This window comes from Aythya ferina (genome assembly GCF_964211825.1).
Source record: "Aythya ferina genome assembly, chromosome: 4".
Lineage (NCBI taxonomy): Eukaryota > Metazoa > Chordata > Aves > Anseriformes > Anatidae > Aythya > Aythya ferina.
In genome coordinates this window covers 51,825,120-51,845,817 of record NC_140300.1, presented here as the reverse complement: position 1 = coordinate 51,845,817, position 20,698 = coordinate 51,825,120, and the positions used below count along the sequence as shown (strand labels likewise).

At 35.1% G+C, this 20,698-nt stretch overlaps 1 protein-coding gene across 1 annotated transcript in view; it reads right to left on the bottom strand.

The window, feature by feature from the left end:
• Positions 1-11,207, bottom strand: part of GALNTL6 (polypeptide N-acetylgalactosaminyltransferase like 6) — a 528,873-nt gene extending 517,666 nt beyond the window's left edge. Inside the window, exon 1 of the mRNA XM_084518899.1 lies at positions 11,192-11,207. The gene's annotated coding sequence lies outside the window, so the exon portion shown is untranslated. The remainder of the gene's footprint in view (positions 1-11,191) is intronic.
• Positions 11,208-20,698: the final 9,491 nt, after the last annotated feature.

Sequence of the window (20,698 nt, the reverse complement as noted above, 5' to 3'; positions counted from 1 at the left end):
TTTTAGATACAAGAACAAGTGAAATTATCATCTCTTCTTTCTTTCAGGTCTCATACCACGGCATTCTGCTAGCAGAGAACTTCCTAGCCAAGATAACGGTCCCCATCTGTCATTCACCCTTCATGTTTCTCAGTGGAGTTAAAAAGCCTGACAGTTTCCATGAATAACAATGACACATACTCATATCTCGCAAAGAGGCACAAATTTTATCGATGAAAAGACAGGAAAAAATCCCACAGTGTTTAAAGAGTTTTCTGAGCACTGCTTATGTCTGGTTTTGAGTGAAGATGGAACTGCCATTGTGTGCAAGTCAACCACCCCTCTTACATCAGTTATCATGTAATTGCTGACTGAGGTCACTGTAACTCAGGACCTGTAATCACTATGAACACAAATCTGTTTTGTAACCAACACCCTGTTCTTTTACAAGAAAGATTCCTTCCTATTTTACAATAGCCCTTGTTCAGTTGGGTTTCACTAACATCTAATATGCAATTATTGACCATGTTTATGCATTAGCACTTAAAAAGCTGCTTAAACATACATGTTTGAACACCTTTTTTCTGAAACCTATCCTAAAATCATAACACAGAAGCGTGTTTTAGAGGAGATACTCACAAGTAGCTTGTGGAGAAAGTGCTTTTACTACTGTTAAGAGTTTTCATGGTAGATTTAACAAACGTAAGTGCATAGGTATAGTTACAGATGCACTTGTGTTACACATAATTTTCAGAAAGACTGTGCATATCTATTTAGTAATAAGTTCATTTTTTCAGTGCAGAAGAAAATGGGAAAAAATCTTTAAAAGGAAAAGGACAACAACCAAACTTTTCTAGGTTTGGCAATTAATAACTAAGCACACCATCAGTCTTCAGTCAGCCTCACATCACTCAAAATATTATTCCTAGCACAAGTTAATTTTAATTTCAGCATGAAAAATTTCTGCTGTACAGAGGTTCTGTACAGAGAAAAAATTAACCCATATCCCATATTAAATGTTATTACAAAAGAAAAGAGATGACATATACACAGAGAACTCTATTTAGAAGCACTTTTTGTTATTAGTATGAGTTATTTGGTATTCTGTTTTTCCTTCAGCTACGTTATTGAACTTCTGACTGTACTCAGTCACGTTGACTGAGAAATATACCTTATGTCTTTGGGGGATATGCACTATTTCAGATTATAATTTAGATATATTGCCCATTTTTTATATATTATTCTATCTTCACTGATTAAGATTCTGCTCTTGTAGAGGCTGGTCAAGCACTGGTCTTTGTGAAAAATCTGTTGAATATTTTGCCAGTGATCTTAGTACAAAAGTAGGTGCATGCTAATGACATTTTAAGAGACATCATCAATAGAGATTAGAATTTTATATAGGAAGAGCTAGATGACCTTGAGGACTACAGTTATGAAAGTGACACTGAGTTAAGTGCTGTTTGGGAGAAGATCATTCATAAAATGTTCAGGAAAAAAATCTTGAAGTTTAGGAACAAAATTTCACCTCTTAGACTAAAATTCCATTAAGCATTAGAGGAAAGCTACTTAATTTGTTTTAAAAATATCTTACCAACTTTACAATTAGGAAAATACATTGTGATTATGTGCAATAGCACAGATCTCACTTGAAAGATCCAGGGATCCCTTCCTGCTCGAGGAGCTCAGTTGACTTGATTTATCTATTTGACTAACACTTCTCATCCCTTTTTACTTAGTATTTTGAAGAAGTCTAAAACTCTCTAAATTATGTACCTCCATGAGAGCCAGGTGCATTGTCTTACCCAGATTTCCAATTGTCTTGTTCTTTTAAAAATTAGTATTTCAAAACTGGATCCTTTTGAAAATTCTTACAATTCAAACTGCTGATGGCTTAGTCTCTTGGACAAGACAACTGCTAAAGGAAACGAACAGAAGATGAAGCAGGCAAAGTACAGGAACAGAAATATTGTTTCTGCCCAAATGAAACCTTATTGAAACCAAGCTGGAATTGGGTCAGAGCGCCTTTTAAGGGAAGTAATCCAGCTGCTTCTATGCATTAAGTCACACAAACCTGCTAATTCTTCTTCAGATGATTCAGAGCAAAGGTCCAAAATAGGAAGACAAAATTGGTCTTAAGATTTTGTTTGTTTGTGTATTTTTTGTAGGGAGCAAGCTTTGTAACCCCAGAAGATGATTTGCAGCATGCCTGAGTGTTTTGGCCAGTATGGCTGTATAAGAGCATTGATGATAGGCTGAAAAATGTAAAAGTTCCTCAGTACATATCACAATAAATTCAAACGTATGAAAATTCTACATATGATTGGGGAAAATCCACCCTAGAAAGCTCCTGGGTTAATAAAGGTCTTGAATGCCTTTTTTTTTTTTTTTTTTTTTCCTGGCTGGAATGCCGTTCTTCATGGCCAAACTTCCAAAGAAGTTCAACAGAATTTTAGATGTCAATAAGTTTCTGAAAATCATGCATCAGAGATCCTCCTTTATTAAGAGGGTGCCTGAAGTAAGAATTCAACATCACACACATTTATTTTATTTATTAATATGGCATGGTCACAGGATACTTAGAACTCTGAAAACTGAAAATACATAAAGTGACTCAGGAATGAGTTGCCAATATTTTGGAACAGAAAAATCTATTACAAAATATGATGACCCTGGACAGGCTTGGTTAGTCACCCTTCCAAATTAGTCCACACACAGAAATCTGCATCAGACAGAAGGATTGATGACTCTTCCTAATGCACACAAAGCATATCCTAAAAGTAATAACCATCATTCCAAGTACTTGTGTCTAAAACATAATGAATCTAACATGAACTGTGCTACATCCTTATTTGATGGAATACTAGGAGATGAATATTATGTGACATTCCAGTATGTGTGATCATCTTGTTATATTTCAAACTGCACTGAGCTTATTTTTTTGATTTTGTTTTTTTTTCTTAAGGGCGTGTAAAAAAAAAAAATCCCTTTGTGAAAGACAGTAGTAGAATTTAAAAGCCAAAGCTAATGTAGACATGGCAGAATATGAAACGTGAAACATATACTATACAAGTTTTCAAGGTGACAACAACATCCAAAAGCTCCACGAAAGCAGACCAGTTTTGAGATACATACCTAAGATGGTTTAGGTAGAAAGCACATTTATATGAGTACCAGAAGTTCATAAGCATAACAAATTGATGAGGATGTTAAAGAACTTCAGAAAGTTCAGAAAGAGTAAGAATTTGCTTGATGGATAGCAAAGTAAGAAAATGGATGCTTATCTGAGAATTTAAAAGAAAAGTTTTAATCCTATTTGTATTTCTAAATAAAATTTCCAAAATGAAGTAACTTATAATTATTTCTTTTGATAGTTTAGCAATCCGTCTGCTCTTCCTAACTATTTCATGATAGAACACCATATGCTTTGAAAATGTCTCGTGACTCTCTGAAGTTATGGAACAAATCAGCAGGCTAGAGATAGTAATATGAAGACATTTAAGTTTTAAATAGGATTCAAGTCGCATGATGTCAACTGTGCAGTTGCAGTTACAATTGGTAGCTCCACGGTGGAGCCAAAAGCACAAGCTTTACACTTATTGCTGAAAGAATCAGAAACATATGTAAGTGTGAAAGCATGCAGCTTCCTAAAGGAATACTTTCTTCCAGCATACCCTTCAAAGCAGTGATTTCTTAGACCTATCTGCAATTGAAGAAGTGTTTCAAAAAGTCGGTTTCATTATCTGAAACAGCTTGTTGTTTATGTAGAGTACCAGTCATTAAGTTTCATTACTGTTGAATGTATCATAGGTATATTACAGCAAGGGGAAAACTCTCGTTTCAGAATGGAAAACATAAAAACAAAGCCATACCACAAAGATTTCAGGCTCCAATCAAGTGTTCTGGGAAAAATCAGCATCTTTGATTTTAGACAAATACTTTTATATGGCATTAAAAAATAACATTCAGTATAAAGCATCTTAGATGAACCTAAATGATTCTATGGTTTAAGTGTATAAAACAGAACTTTGTTAAAGGATCACTATAGAGTTAGCTTCATAAAGCAAACTGTTCTCTTCCCTGTTCAAAAGCACATTTTATAATTCAAAACACTATATATCAGTTTTCAGCGAAGCCTTACATTCATTTCCAAAACTGAAAGCTATTATCCTCTTCAAAATTCTATTTTGTTTAAGGAATATAAATGTTAATGCTTACATATACATGACAGTAACATGAATAAAATAATGATGTAGAATAAGAAAAATTCTAGGATATTTTGTGCCAGCTGTGTTCTGCTGTTTCATTTAGAAAACAACAAAGAAGCATCAAACTGAAGTTGTGAGTGATGCTCAGTGCTGCTGCCTATGTTCTGTCAGGCTAGATTAATTCTCAGAAGAAGGGGTGCTTCCTAATGCATCTCTTCTTGGCATGCAAGGGCTACCCAAATGTAAAAGCTACCAGTTTACTACTTTGCTTGTGAATTTGTGGAAACAAGAATTCAGAGGCCACGTTACCTCTCTGTATGAACCACTGAGTGTCACGGACTGCCCAGCTTATTTGATACAGGCATGGGATGACAGTCTCCTAAACCAATTAATAGATATATATCTGAGTGAGAGGGCTTCTTGTTGTCACGTGTGGCTGTACAATTTTAATGGTTTCTAAACTTTTGGTTTGAAACCTTCTAGAAATCCTGCTATCAGAAGAACTTACATCTAGTTAAGGTGGGTTGTTTTTTGTCCTAAAGCAAGCAAAGAGCAACGCTCTTTGAGGTGGGGAGCCCAGTTACTACTTGAGAAGTCTCTTTGTGTATTGCTTGAGTTTCACCTGGCTGATGTACAGAAATATCATCATCTTGCCAGGCTGTAGGGTGTCTTCTCTGGTAACTAACACACCAGGAACAACGTTTCTTCTTCATATAGGATCAGTAATAGAATGTAACTTCTGCAAATTTCTGGAAATACATTTTTCAAGGCTGTACCCTTAAAAATGCTTATAAAGGCAAATGAGCTACAAAAACGTGTTAGACTTTCATTTGTAGGTATGAGAGCCATTCAGTAGATTAGTAATTACAGGGTCTATCATGTTTTAGGTTCTATCTCCAGCTGCCATGCTCATCCTGTACTCATTTTTGTAGGGTTTTGTTCGGAGTTAGATAGAGAATATTAACAGAGGAAATTTTCATACATAGCTGTTGGCCTGTAATAGTCAATTCACCTCCATTCATTTGAATCATTCATTTAACCATGAGGGAAAACTAGCTATTGAAATATATATTGAGAGTTAGTAGTGAATTTCCACTCGTCTTAGTGTTAGAGGTTAAGTAAACTCTGAAGTAAGAATCAATCCTGAGAAGTACTGTTTAAACTAAAATATACCTTTCTAATTTGTAAGCTCTTCAGTTAAGAGATGTATCTGCTTACACAGTAAATCACAGACAGGAGAAAAAGAGCTGGAAGCATACTACAGCTTAAGTGGGGGCATTACCTGCCTGGAGTAGAAGTAAAAATGCATCTGTAAATTGCATGGAATTATACAATTACAAGCTGCCTCTAATGACACACATAGCTGTCAGAGACCAACTTCAGTAACAGAAGATTTCCGGGTACTAACGAAGTTATAGAGCTATTCTTGCAGCATAATTTGTTACTGAAAGCGCTGCAGCCATACTGCTATTTGCCTGGCTGGTGCAAAGTGAAAGATTTGTTTTTGCAAAACAGCGCACATTTCCATAAGGGAGGAGGCTTGACAAGGAGAACAGGCTGCTTCTCCAGTGATGATAATAATGAGCTAATGATCTCAGAGACTAGCTGGACATCAAGGAGGCTGTTGCATTAGCAACAGGGAGACAAGGGTGCTGAGATGACAACTGTCATGCAAACTCCTACTCAGCAGATTGCAAACAGGTTCAGCGGAGCTGACAAGGAATAGAGAGGAGTTCTACTGTACCACTTATATAACCACTGCCAGTTATTTTGCTAAGGAAAAGAATTGTTATGATTCATGAAGAGCAAAAGCATTGCCTGAAACCCAGCAGAACAAGTCAGATTATTGCAATGATAAAAAGTCACCAGGGAGATAAAGGTCAAGATGGGAGGGAGTCAGTCTTTGCTATAAACTTCTGTAACTAAATCAAGTACTGGTAACCAGAACCTTAATGTATGCAAATCACAGTAATTATTAAATAAAAACATATTTAGAAAACTCTGGTAATTAAGAAAGCTCAAACATGTACTTAAAAAAAATTACCAGGACAAGGTAATTCTTAAGTATCTAGCTTGCATAAAGAAAACCTGTGTTTTGGGAAATACAATTTGATTAGCATATACAAGATACCAAATTGTAGAATAATAGCAATGCTAAATGCAGTAGATAACTTTGGGGCTCAAATGCACTGCTTTTAAATGCAATTCTAATTTAATTTGTACATCATTATGTTGAATAAAGATTAATCAATAACGGAACTGAATATTGTTTTGGAGCTTACAGAGCAACAGCAAAAATGCAGCCTGTCCATTTTTACATAAAGTAAAAGAGCACAGTCCCAACTATTAAGAATTACAATAATACATAATTTTCCAAGAGAGTGATTTTACTGAAAATCTAAGTAAAACAGGTTAGAAAACAATGTTTAAAGAGAAAGATTTCAAAAGATATTTGAAAATTCTTTAAAAATAAGGTAGCTGTGACAGAGCAAGAATCATCAGATAAACGGTTCCATTATCAACATAAGGTTCCATTATCAACATATCTGAAAGTATATCCTGGGCAATGTGAGTACAGTACCTAACAGTAATAACAAAACTGCAAGAGGGAAATAGAAAATATATCAATATTAACATAAAACTTATGGGATATATCCCATATCTTTATATGGGTTATATATTTTTATCATACTTTTATATGATGATGTTAAAGGCATTGTTGAAAATGCAAGTTGGAATAGGCTTATAGAAAGTTGGAAGCTTTAAGTATTACAGGATCAGACATGTTGGTGGTAATTAGATACATTTTCTGACAGACAGAGCAAAGTAACTCCTTATGGTGACAAACCTTACAACCTTACAAGCTACTTTTTTTTTTTTTTTTTTTTCTTCTGCCACCACCAGCTGTAGCAGTAATTCAAGTAATGTCTAAGTACTTTCACAGGGAGAAAACACCCTGCATGACACTTCAAAAAGAAAGGTTTAAGAAAGAGACACAGAAAGTCTAAAATCACACAAACTCAAATGAGAAAATGCATGAATTGTCAACAATGGATGTAATTAACTGCTGCAATATGTTACTAATAGGATGAGGGGACTCACCTGATGCTTTTCTGGAAGACATGCTTTATCCAGGAATATTTTTGGATTCCCTACATGGTATCTTGGGAAAACATAAGGATCTGTAACTATAGAGGTCAGACTAAATGCTCCAATAGCACATGCGTTCAGTGAAACTTTGAATAATACCATTGCAGTAGTTGCTTCTCATGTTTTGCTTACTAGAGGAGATAAATCCCTGGCTGCATGCCCTGGGTCTGCTTCATGTTGTTAATCACTTTGTAATTTCCCTTGGAGAATATATTGACTGGACAACCTCCGTCTGAAGATGTTCCTTTCCAGTCAAGCCTTTATACCTCTCTGAAACACCTACAGCTTTTCTCTGTGCTAAGAAAAGAAAATAACTTCACATCTTTTAATATTTCAGTGCTTTCAGTGTCTCTTCATTTCCTCCATAGTTACTGGAAAGCTTCTTTCCAGAGGTTTTTAGATTCTTGCAATACTTCTTTACTTCTAAATTCAGCTTTAACCACACTCAAGGAAAAGGTGTCTCTATGAAAAATAAATTAATTGGAAAATGAAGTTTCCTTTTCCTTACATATCTTTCTGCACTAGGTGCCTCAGCAGCCCTTACAGTTAGTTCAGGCAGAATGAAAAAAAAATTCTATTTATTTTTATGAAGTTTTCTCTATGCTTTTGAATGTAGAAAAAGACAGGAAACCAAGTAATATAAAAACATCACAATTCATGTCTAAAACATGAAATTGCTGTCTGTAAAATTACCATTTTATGAGCTGATAGTACTGAAATTAAATTAAAGGATAATTTCTGTACAAAGCCTAAGGCAGCAATGAAATACTTCACCGATTATCTGGTGTGACGCTGGGACAACCAGTCCCAACTTAAGAAGGGCGTAATGATGGCAGATCTAATAGCTCACCTGTGCTAAAGTACTTTAATATATTTTGAACTTCAAAGCACAAGTTTTGATGGTCTTTCCAAATATGGAAGCCGTACAAAGAATTTATACACAATGAATCAAGGTACAAAAGAGAGTTAAAGTGGAGATTATAACAGTACTACAAATAATAATAACACTCTTTTATCACTCATAAATGTCTATGTTAACAATGGCATCCAGACCCAAAAAGGGACTCCTAGGAAGGGTACTCATAGGACAAACTCCATCACACTCTACCTAAAGTGCCTCTATCTACTCCAAAGGCTCTACTCAGGCTTACTGGCATCCCTTTTCAAAGTTAAACAAAAGACTAACCTATAAAATTATGTAAAACATCTACAAATGTATATTAGCTACTGCTTTATGCAACATATAACATTTCTTTCTCTCTAGTGCTTCAAGGCATGAAACGTTTGTTTGATTTTTCTTTGGAATTCACTCAAATTTAAACTCTCCTTCAGGGCTATCAGATAAGTTGCCCAGAAGCAGCTCAATGGAGCCTGAAATACAGCAGGTGCTGAAGGGATGCTCTCCCTTGCCAGTAGCTGTAGCATATAGCAAACTTGTCTTTATTGGCTTCTAAGGCAGTGAATCCACCTTAATTTTTCACCACAGCCCCAGGCATGCTGCTGATCACTGAGATTTAAGCTCATTGGAACCTGTACATGCATCTTGCTTCAGCCCCCTGTAGCTTTTCAAAAAGATGCAGCTTGCCAGTTGATTCAGAAATCTGTCTTGAACTTGAGATCAGGAGATTAAAAACACATCCACAGACTTAGGAGCAGAATATTGAAGAACAATTGATCAGACTGAGCAGTTGCTTGCAAAAATATATTGATTTTCTGTAGATAACAAAGCATCCAAACACGTAGGGTGTATTACCAACTTCTACAGCCTCTGAAAATAAAGGTGCTACAGCTTCAGAATTTCAGAATTTCAGAAAGAAAAAGAAAGAAAGAAAGAAGGAAGGAAGGAAGGAAGGAAGGAAGGAAGGAAGGAAGGAAGGAAGGAAGGAAGGAAGGAAGGAAGGAAGGAAGGAAGGAAGGAAGGAAGGAAGGAAGGAAGGAAGGAAGGAAGGAAAGAAAGAAAGAAAGAAAGAAAGAAAGAAAGAAAGAAAGAAAGAAAGAAAGAAAGAAAGAAAGAAAGAAAGAAAGAAAGAAAGAAAGAAAGAAAGAAAGAAAGAAAGAAAGAAAGAAAGAAAAAGTAGTCCCTGGCTATTAAGGTACTCTCCAAGTGTTTTTGTTTCTCTCCCTTCTCAGAATGCTATAGAGATAAGTAATTACATTTTTTGTGAGAATGTTGTTTGAAACAAATAAACTAGATAGAGTACAATGCATCCAGTTACTTTCTTTTTGGTGTACAATTTTAAATTAAAATAGATTTTCATTTTCACTCCGGTTTGCTGTATATGTAGTCCACTGAAAGTAGGAAGTAAAAAGTTATATTACCTTACATACAATTGTATTTGCTTTCAATGGCAAAAGTAGCTAAACTGTTTAGAAAAAAAAGTCCAAATGATGACTGAGACAAACAGCTGGAATTTAGAAACTGAAGAATTGGCCTACATTGCTATTAATTTGCTGTTAAAAGAGTTGATTTGGGAATATTTGGTGAAGATGTGAACAGCTATAATGTATGATACGTATATCTAATTTTCAGGATTGATAGGATTATTCTTATGAAAAATATTTAACTATAACTAATTTTAATGTTTTGTTGTTGTTGTTGTTGTTGTTGTTGTTTTTTGAAACAGATACCACACAAGTAAAATAACAGATCATATTAGTCTGATGCTGAAAGATCCAACTGCTTTTATACAGTCTGAACTAGTTTTTAGAAAAGAAAATATTTAGGGCTCAGAAGTCACTTGTTAACTAATTTTGAACAAGTTTGAACTTCTGTATTTACTTTACATTATAGGAATACTTTAGAGGTGGAATTCACATTCCCTTAATTCTATAACTTAATGTGTCAGTGCACTTTTGTACCTAAGGGAGCATCTGAAATATAGAACTGGTAAAGACCAGATAGGTTTCAGAAGTGAGCTTAGTCCATTTTACTGACAGAGGTCATTTCCATTAATATCGTTTCTTAATAATCATGCCCTCAGACTGGCACAGAGCAGTGCACATTAGTTTTTCTCATGAACCCCAGGATTGAAAGTTGTTTGTAAAAAGGATAAAAGCATGACATATGGTTATAAAAAAGGCATACTGCATGCATTAAGATTGATATTTTATGTCAGTGAGCATGCTTCCAAAACACAGGCTTTCCAGTCCTACTCTTGTAGGCTCAAGTGAGGAAGAATTCAATCCTGAAGACAAAACTCCCAATAGAAAACCATTTTTAATATTTCTAGGGCAGCTCCCTCTGGTGGATAATGATTATCAAGACAAATATATTGAGGATTAGAATCCATCAAATATTACTGCTTTGTTCTTGTATTGTAACAAAAGTAAATAGGATTAGCCATATCTGAAAATCCCATTGCTCCTGATCCCATGGCTACTCAGCCCTAGGGCCAGTAAGACTACCATCTTACTGGCACTAGAGCTCAGGCAATGGCATTAAATGATCCATGCCCATCTCCTACATCTCCAGAGCACACCCCACTTTACGATCAAACTAATTCATTTTAGCTCACAAATAAAAACATAATTTTCCCATCAGCTTCAGCCTAGCAGCAGAAATAATCAAACACCAGATTTTTAAAACTAAAGCATGGTATATTGAAACAGTGCATTTCACAAGTGAAGGAGGAAACTGTTGGTTACTAAGTGATACCTTAGTTGGCCTGAGTAAATTAGTTCCTTTGATTATCTCCTGTTACCCTAAGGATCTTCACTGTGGTTTTTAATGCTCTAGTGGTTCATACTGCAGAGAACTTCTGAATTATGAGAACTACTTTCTTGTCTCTCTTTTTTTGCTTAGGAAAGGCACAAATGGCTGAGGATAGGAAATATATTTCTCCTTTGTCACTTACCTAGCTCCTTCCCTTGGACAGGTTCTTCACAGTCTTAGGACATCCCTGTTATGACATTCCAAGCTTGATGATCATTTCTTTTAGTGCCAATTAACCTGTAAAAATAGTACACACTGTGAGCTGTTTGACCTTTCCAGACCTCAAAAATATTTCTACATCAAGAATGAAAAAAATATTCAGCTTAACTATTTGAATATGAGTTCAAGAAGAAAGGGAAGAAAAAAAAAGAAGAGTTCCAATTTACATGAAAAATCTGAATGTTGTTGCAGCTAGATATAAACAGTGCTATAAAAGCTTTTTTAAGCCTGTTGTTAACTGCTGCTGAGCAAGTGTCAGACTAGTTCCACTGTCATCTGGGGTAGCACTTAAAAGCACAGAAAATAAAAGCAGAAAAAGATGGCTGAGAGGTTGCAATGTATCACTTACTAAACACTGTTATACCTACATCATTCATAAGGACTCTTTATCATATTGTGATTGCCTGTCGTAGGGACCTTAGAAAATCTTCACCAATGAACTAAATGACCTTTAAGGAGCTGGAGAAGAACTGAGGCAGAAAATGATACACAAGCAGTAGGACTCATGCTGGTTGTCTGACACCAAGGGACTGGAGGATCATTCTGTGGCTACTCTGTGCCCCACAGACCTGTGAGTGAATTGGAAATTATATTGTCTCTCTTTTGAGGGACATTTAATTTTTCAAAACAATGGGATCCCATAGTTTCAGAGAGCATCAGAATGACTTTTCCTGTTTGTTTCTCTGCTCTTTTTAATTTAAATGCTGCTTTCTTAGAATGCAATTACTGTAATGTGGATAGCTTTATCTGTAGCATTCCTGTAATCTCATTCCTGACTAATAATAGTCAGCTCAGAACTCATCATTGCATACATAAAGTTCAAATATTTTCTTCCTATTACTTTACATTACATACCATTAATTTCATCAGCCATGTTATCATGCAGTCAATGTGGATTTTTTTGTCCTTTTATAATTACTCACAGTTGGTCCTTTTCTTTACTGTACTCTCGTAATTTTGTTTTATTAGCAACCCTTTTCCTCTTACTTATTCACCTCTCTTTCCAGGTTATTTAAGAGCAAATTAAATAACATGTGTTAATACAGAGTCCTGTGAGACTCCAGTGCTCAAGTCCTTCTGCAGAAAACCCACTACTTATTTCTAGGTAGTAGGTGCATATTTTCGTAATTAAAGTACATAGAAAGTACATCAGTGTTTCTACCAGTTAAACATCCTCAATGACAAGAAAATGTCACTATACGTCTCAATATTTTTCACACAAGTATGAAGTAGAAGTTACACTTCTAAAGTGTTATTAATAGCATGCAACTCTGTAGTTGCTTTTGTATTTTAGGAAAAAAACAAAACAAAACAAAAAAAACCAGAACACTTAAACAGCTAACAGCTTCCAAGGAGAAAACTTGTGTTTTGCTTACGTGGCTGTTAGAAATTATATAATACTCACAATTAACTTTAGTTATCTTCATTGACTATGAGGAACAGTGCAACTAACTTTTGGTCCAGAAAATACTTACATATTTATCTTACATTAATAATCCCAATGACTTCATCCCATTCCTTTTGCAGCACTGAATGCCAAATGGACTCATCAGGCATGTGATTAAAGATGCATATTTGGCATTCAGTCCTGCAAAAGGAACTAGATGAAGTCATTGGGATTATTAATGTAAATTAAGCAGTAGATTATAGTGGCACTGTTAAGGTGAGTAAAAATTAATACAGAAACTGTGTGCAAAGTCAGGAGAGGAATAAACTTTAGCACAGCTTTAACATAAAGAAAGGTTTTTAGGAGGGGAGAGGGAAAGAAAGAATGAAGGATGCTGAGCACCAAAAGTAGAGATATCTATGCGAAAAACTGACAAATCAGTTTTATTTAGTTTATAGAAGGGTGGCAGAGATCATGAAGAAAAACTGTAAAATGGTGGAGAATAAATGTATGAAGAATTAATAAGAGTACGGTATGCCAATGCTAAGAGAACAGTTTCATTCTATCTAGCATTAGATATCTAGCATTCTATCAGCTAGTAGGAAGTCCTAATTTCTTCTGTATTTTTGTATTTGTAGGGAACATAGCTATTTTGAGAATTGTTGAGAAACTTTGCCTTAGCTCTGATCCTGCAAAATAGGTCAAGACATTTTGGAGATTCAAATTCTTCTGTATGTCTGAAATTTAGAACAGACTCAACTCTTTTCAGTTTTTCACCTGTTTAATTTCTTTTACTGAAGGTAGGACTTGTTACAACACCTTGTAAATGGGCAATGGTAACAGAATGGCAAAATATACTTTTTGAGTGTGCCCATCTTATGTGATATGTGTTTGAGCAATTATTTCACTACAAGGCACACCTGTGAGAAGTATTTCTCATTCTTCATAATTGTGTGGCAACAATGCTAAGCATGAAAATCTTACTACTGTTTTCTAAATTAATTTATCTTGTGAATTCTGAAGCAATTTTTGAATAAGGCAATGATGACTTGATCGTCCCCTGACATCTATTATACTGCTTAAATGGCAACTTTTGAATCAAAAGGATTATGTAATAAAGTCTTGTCTATAAACTGTCTTTGCTATCAATGGCTCCAATAATGGATATTTTCAAATGCAACTTCACTCAAAATAGAAAAAAAAATAAAAATCCAACTTTTGCTGTTATGTGAAATTAATAGAATATGATTCATTTAAAGCAGTTATTAATTTATTCTGCTTTGCATCAAATCACTTGAGTGTTTGCTGCTTTTAATTTGCCAGAATTTTGTTCTTCTACAAATTAAATTAGTAACCAAGTCTCCTGTTAGGCAGAATTCTGGGGAAACTGGAGTTCACGGGCAGTTAGGCAGAGATGCCCTAAGCTTTTGTTGCTGCTGGAGTCTTTTGCTTGCTAACAAGATGCCATGTTAGGACAAGAGTGCCTGAGGCTTCTGATGTGACACAAGTGAGAGTTATTGGGGCTACAAAGCTCACCGAGCATCCAAACACTGTGCTTTATGAGCATATTTGAATCTCAGCCATGCAGTTTTATTCTTTTGACTGTTTCTTGTTATGTAGCTGTACTAAAATATCAGCGACATCAAAATCTTTCTTTGATACAGATCATAAAGCACTGATACTGGTCTTTCTATATTATATATTAAGAGATTGTCAGCATTTCTGAGGACAGAACCTGTTTTTGTGTGTGTGTGTTTGTTTTTTTCTCTTTCACAATAATCCTGTAAATTCTTTATAATTCACTGTAAACACTTGAGTAGTCATTAATGACTAAGGCTGACGGGTACATAAAGGGACTGTAAAGAGACAACTTCACTAGGCGGACCCAGCCTGCTTGTATTCTTTGGGGGTATTATGGTGCGCACATGTTATGCAGTAACATTACCTTCAGTGGGGCACCCTTTTGAAATTAAGTTTCTCAAAGTAACTCTGAGATCCATTTTAATAGTAAATACAATTCACAGTATATGCATAAATAAGATCAGAAGTTTGTTTGATCTATTTTCAGGTCAGAAGAAAAGTTCAATTAAACTGATTCATGGATATCTTGTTCCAAGAGTAGTCCATTAAGCCACAAATGAGAAGGTAGGCCACAGTGGGTAAATCTCATATGGTATATAATGTAAAGTATAAGTTTTTGATACCATATATGACTGCTTTTTGAAGCAACTCATTGCAGAACTCACAACAACAGAAAAAAAAAAAAAAAAGAAAGAAAAAAACACAACACACACACAAAACTAATTTAGTTCTGAACAAGGACAGGACTTGGTTCAGAATACCACAATCAAATACTGTCTTCGTAACTGACCTATATCCTTAGAGAAGAAAAGATATTCAACATTAATATTATTGCTTACCTTCAATTAGCCATGGGACATAAAAACACAAAGACAAAATGTTTATATCCCAAAGTGGGATATACAAACACAAAAACTGAGGGGGGGGGGGGGGGGGGGGAGGAGGAGGGATACAAAGAGCAGCAGAAAGGTTGAAATAGAGCACACAAATAATCTAAATAATCTAAAGACACCACACTAGCCAATCATAACAAAAATAACATCATAGCAAAAGTACATCTAGAAGTCCCCCTCTAAAAAAAGGGCCATTTTATTCATAGGATGTATCACAATTAAATGAAACAGGAAGCTCTCACAGCAAAAATACATTAAGGACATGGAAGTCAGTATTATATCATGACCATGAAATGTATTACCTTTCATAACATAAATATGAAACCATTACCAAAGCAAGATAAGGATACGAGGAATAGTAAAGACCCCAAAGCTGTAACTGATTTTACAGACTTATTGTAAGCATGGCATCTACCAAAGAGCTGTATGGCCTTGCAATCCCTTGAAAGATTCTGTAGGTATAAAAATATCCACAGATACTATAGGTATAAAAAGGGATGCTGCAGGAAGAGAAAACCATCACAGCAAATTTAAACATTTTTAAAGTTCATAGCAGAAAAGCCTAAGGAAATCTTAGCCTTTCTTTATAGGACAGAAGTCCATAGAATCATTTAATTTAGAGACACTAATAGATCATTTCCAAAAACAGATAAATTGAATACTAATAAATCACACAGATCAGGTGATATTTGATAAATATTTCAATGTGAAATTGCCAACACATTAAGTATGTAGTTATCCTTTAAATCAGCTTTACTACAGGAAGAAATGAAGATCATTGGTGGAATTTCATCTTCCTACAGATACCTTGGTTGTTCTGCAACACCATGCAAAGAAAATTGATAAATTCTGTAATACAGACTTGAATTCCCACTTCCAAACAAAACAAAACAAAACAAAAACACCAAAAAAATAGAGAAGATATATAGAGAAAAGGGTGATGAGGTTTACCACAGAGTGGTTTCTATATAAGAAGCTGTAGGTAGTTATATATTACTCATCTTGAAACAGGGAAGGCTCAGAAAGAATATGCTAGAGAGCTATAAGTATATGAAGGCTCTGAATGAAGTGAAAATTCTATCCACTTTTTCCAATCAAAATGCCTGAATTAGATGGCACACACTTAGACAGCCACAGATTAAAAAAAAAAAAAAAAAAAAAAGCAATAATAAAGTTATGTAACCTTGCTCTGGTGTTTTGCAGCAGTCAAAATGGGTTAAGAAATGAGTAAACAAGTGATGAAAGAAAAACCATCAAAGGCTAGTGTATATGATGGGGAGAAAATAATGTAATAAAACATAAATTATTGATTGTTAAAAAAACCTGAAGTATTAAAGGATCATGCCTCTACTCTAGTTTTAATTTCTATATACTTTGCCTATGAGTGGCCACCATCAGAGATGAGATACAGAAGTGACAGATTGTTGCTTCAGTCAGTAGGTTCATTCCAATACAACTACTATGGCTACATTTGTAATGTTATAGCACTTTGACAGAAGATTAAATGTTCATCTCATGTATTTTTAGCTAAATTTTGAAGTTGAAAAGTGTTTGTCTTCAAGAGACAAGACTTTTTTTTTTCTTTTTCTTTGAACTAGACAGCTATTATAGCTGCAACTATGCACATTACATCATTTAAAGTTGGTTTACTCGTATTAAACATTAAAACCTAGAGCAGTGCAAACAAATTGGGCAAAGCTTGCAGGAGAGGTTACATAATATTCAGCCAAAGTACAAGGTTCATGGCATAGCTACTCTACAATATCATTTAGATATGAATTTACACATGATAATCATTATTTGTTTTGACATTTGCCAGTGCCATGTCTGTTACTTACTTAGAAGGCTAGTTTTATGTAATCTTTATTCTCATCATGTATATCTTGTAATATTCCTTTGCTTTCAAATAGTCTTAATGTTATATATTTGAGTGCTATAATCATAGAACATGCAACTCTTATTTAAAAAACACTGCAATGTTGTTGTGTATCCAAATGTGTATACACAGTGTAATGTACAGTGTGTGTATGACTATCAAAATGTACTATTTTAGAAATTTTATGAAATTTTTAATATTAATAGCATTATCTACACTTAAAATATATTATAAATTTGGTTTCACTTCTGTATGAGTATGTGCATACGTGTATAAATATTTATGTGTATGTAAGCATATATGAGAGATCTGTGTAGCTTCACCAAAAAAAAAAAAAGTAATACACAACATAACGTTGTTACCTCTAAAGTCCTTAGAACATTTAACAGGTATAGAACTATAACAAATATAGAACAATATAGAAACAAATATAGTACTATATAGGATCATTAACTATAGGGAAAAGAAACATATTCCCTTACATTCAAGGGAGCAGACTTCTGGAATTGACAGTTGCCTAAAGATCTAATTAAAACAGGCGTAATTATCCTGCCCACCAGCTACTTTCCTAGGCACATGGACTTGTGCTAATGCAGAGCCAGAGGGAGTGTGCCCGGTCACTGACCATGAGGAAGGTTGTGCTGCTGTGTCAATTCTACCGTCCTCTTTGTCACTCATGTCTTTGTTCAAAAATATTGGTATTTATCTGAAGTAACTGCTGCAATATTAAAGCAGAAGACTTTGATGTAGCAAAGGCAGACTACATGTATCTCGAGTTGCGTATAATTGCATGAGAAGCACGAAAGGAAGATGAACACATGCTAGATGTTTGTTATGAAATACATTATTTAACTTATATACTTGCTCAAGTAGGACTTGAGGAATTCAGGGAGACTGAATGGAACTTAGTAAAAGCGTTGCTATTCTACCATAAATCACAAAGTTTTACAGAAAAATACAGGCCTTGTATCTTTCTTTTAAAATGTTGCTGCTGACCTTTACAAACAAGAGCCTAAATGCTCCCTTCTAGTATACATTCTCATGAAAAAGAGGCTGAAAATAAGTATTTTCTGTAATGTGCTGTTACCACATCCATTCTATACAACATCTGTAGTCCAAGTTGCAACAAATACTTCTCATACTTATCTGTGTCCATCTCTTTGAAGGGATACTTTTTGTTTAGGTGAGGATGCTGGAGAACTTTTTCTCTTTAAACTGCTTGTATTCTTCACTGTGGCAGGCAGGTATTCAGGCAGGTCCTAAAAACATACAATAGATTATAAGAACTCTTCTTGTGCATGGCATTTTATCCAAGTGCCATGACATCCTATTGTAAACCACACACATTCTAAAAGTGTTGCAATGCAAATATACAGCAAAGGAGAGTGCTGCCCTTTAAGAAAACAGTTTTCTTTCTATGATAATATTTTGAGTAATGTCCTGCTGTTGTTCCTTTCAGAGTGCTGCTTTATCTTTGATTCTTGATGACCTCCTATAGAGGTATGCTTCCTTCCCATTGAATCATGCAGCGTGGTGCACATCAGGCTCTGTGCAGCTTAAATATTTGGTTGAAGGTCAGTCCTGCCATCCACAAGAGAACAAACACAAAATTTAGTGCTGCACTACAGTTGCAGAAGCTTGGAATGAAAAAACAAAACCAAATCAAAACAAAAAACACTTTCCCAGTATGATGGTGTTAATTTGTAACCCTGGGATGCTATAACCTGTGATACTGGAGGCTTGCCAAAAGTAACAGCTGGATGCTCAAGTGTGCATATTTCTCTTCTTTTACAGAAAAGCAAAGATTCAGCAAGTCATATGTAAAAGAAAAGGCTGTTTGTTTTGTTTTATTTTTCTGCTGCTGACACCACATAATTGAACTACAGGCAGTGGTTTGGTGAGAAGTTTGATCCCATTGAAGAACGGCAAAACTCCTGTTGGTCTGACTTTATCCAGGGAAATTCTTGTGGAGTTTTTTGGAATAAATCACAGAAACCAGAAGCCCCAGAAAAGCACAGTATTTCCTTCCCTTCAATTCTTTTTGTCTTCATGGTAAAAGTCAGTGAATGGGTGACACTTCTTATGGCATGCATGGGTGAAATGTTACTATTTGGAGATCCAGAAATCCACTTGGCAGGTCTTCAGTGACGCTATTTATCTAGAACAAACATTTGTGCATATCCACACAACAGACTTGTTATTTGCTTAAAAACTCTTTAGAAAGTTTTCTAAGAAAACTTAGAAAAGTTTACAAATCATCACATAACATCTGAATAGCTTCAAGCATCTACAGGGTTTAGAAGAAAATATACTTTAACTGCTTTCACACATGACATTTTCCCTCCAAGATTTATTCCTAAACCAGCAACATTTACCTTTGTGTTAGAGAAATATTTTGGAATCTGATGCTTCACTGGGCTTCTAATAATAGGAATCCAAGAAGTCTGATGTCCCAAAAGTACAAGAGGCCTCTATTTTATAACCTATAAAGAGATATTGATTATGACAGTAATACTGACATTCTTAAATAATGAAAATTTCTAAGAGATGCTCATTACATATTTTGTCCAACATACTGAGTATTCAGTCTTCACACATAATAATTTTTTTCTTTAAAATGTACCAACTATGGAACATTCGCTACCAAAGTAAGGCAAGTGTTTTCTTGACAATGGGAAGGCCTGCTGCAGGTCTGTCTTTTAAAGTGATCTGGGAAGACACCTTTATCTGAGCTACTGCATGTCACCATAGCGCTATTTCACCTGCACAAACCTACCTGAACTTGTCTTTGTTTTATGCAAATGTTTCTTCCAGGCTTTTCTTTAGATTTTTGTGGTCTCTACAAGCAAAAAGCCTTTCTTATTTCTCCCTATTGCCTGTCTTCTATGTGACTTGATTAAAAACAAAACATCTGGAAAAGGCAGTAAATGCCCTCATTTTCATCCACTCTTCCTCTGCTCTGAACTCCTCAAAGTGTAGAAGGGTAGAAAAAGTGTCATTACAGTCCTCTTAGGAACTAGTGTATGAGACACTGTTGGGCAGTCTCTGTGCCCTCCGAAGGTCTGTGAGCTTTAGTCCAGAGCTGCAGGCTCTGGGTCAGATGGGAGCCTCGAAGAATCTGCAGTGACAGCAGTGCATAATGTTCTGCAGCACACACAGCTTCACTCATAGCAAGGACATAATGAAAAACGGTTGACTGACTTATTTTTCTTCTAATTTCACTGTAGTGTTTTTCAGACATAACGCTGACAGTGAGAAAAATTCTTGATGGACATAAATTAATGTTTCTGCATGTGGCTTCTGGACATAAACCAAAAATAAAAATTATTCTATTACTCTGTTGCTGACAACAATGCTGGATGAAAATAACGCCTCTTACACATTTTGGGAAATATGCTTATATTATGGGCTGCAGTCATCACATTCTTCTGCAGATGGGTAAATTTATTCTAAAGAGATCATTTTATATGTATTGTAAGCACCTGATGACAACCATATTTCTGTTTTTGTGCACAGGCTCTATTGCTTTGTTTAAAACACTATGTCTTTGTACACAGAGATCTGTGGACCATGGATAGTATGGCAATATTTGGTAATATATATCCTATTCATGGAAAAAACAAACAAACAACAACAACAACAACAACAACAAAAACAAACAACAACAACAAAAAAAAAACACCATACTTTTAG